Source organism: Hippocampus comes, unplaced genomic scaffold (genome assembly GCF_001891065.2).
Source record: "Hippocampus comes isolate QL1 unplaced genomic scaffold, H_comes_QL1_v1.1 C16719770, whole genome shotgun sequence".
NCBI lineage: Eukaryota > Metazoa > Chordata > Actinopteri > Syngnathiformes > Syngnathidae > Hippocampus > Hippocampus comes.
This window is the reverse complement of record NW_017837488.1, coordinates 1-742: the sequence shown is the minus strand read 5'-3', so window position 1 is coordinate 742 and position 742 is coordinate 1. Positions and strand designations below refer to the sequence as shown.

The following is a 742-nucleotide window of genomic DNA, read 5'->3' as shown; positions in this document are numbered from 1 at the left end:
AAAAAAACGTCAAAAGAAGTGCTAAAGTGCTACAGTGCAGTGGCTTCTCCCCCCACTCTGCTCCCCCCCATCAAACGATTACTGCTCACATTTTGTATTTAGACCAGAACGTAATACTATACTTACTATTTCAGCCATATGGCCTCGAAACGTATAGAAGCATTTACCCGTCTCAGCACACCACAGCTTGCAGGTCTTATCAAAAGAACCAGTGGCAATCTTGTCTCTAAATGGCATCGACACAATAGCACTTCAATGTGGAAACCCATTTGAAAAACTGATAATAATGCTTGCTCTCAGCTATAATAGCTTCGTACCCGAAGGGGTTGTTGAATGCGATGGCATACACCACATTTCGGTGACCCTCCAGTGTGTGCAGCTCAGTGCCTGAGGCGGTGTCCCAAATACGACATGTTCTGTCATAGCTCCCAGTTAGAAACCTGCAGAGTGAACGGAGATGATGAGAGCAACAAACGCGGGAGCTTTTCATGAGGCGGCAGAAGTTTGCACATCACCTTGACCCCGATTTGTCAAATGCAACATTTGTCAGAGGCAGTATGTGTGCCTTCAGCTCCTGTAAAAACGACATAAAAAGGGCGTATGATAACTGTCGTGACTTTTCTTCAGTCACGAAGTTACATGTGGAATATGCATATCATATTAATGCAAATTTAAGACATGGACAGGAATTTCGGATAACTTCAATCAAAGAGGTTCACTGCCTCGTCAGAATTTCACATTA

General features: G+C 43.8%; 1 long non-coding RNA gene across 1 annotated transcript; it reads right to left on the bottom strand.

Moving 5' to 3' along the window:
- Positions 1-109: 109 nt before the first annotated feature.
- Positions 110-603, bottom strand: LOC109508996 (uncharacterized). The gene is made up of 3 exons (XR_002166837.1): positions 516-603; positions 318-440; positions 110-226 (listed from the first exon to the last, which is right to left on the bottom strand). It is a non-coding gene; the product is annotated as an uncharacterized LOC109508996 (long non-coding RNA).
- Positions 604-742: the final 139 nt, after the last annotated feature.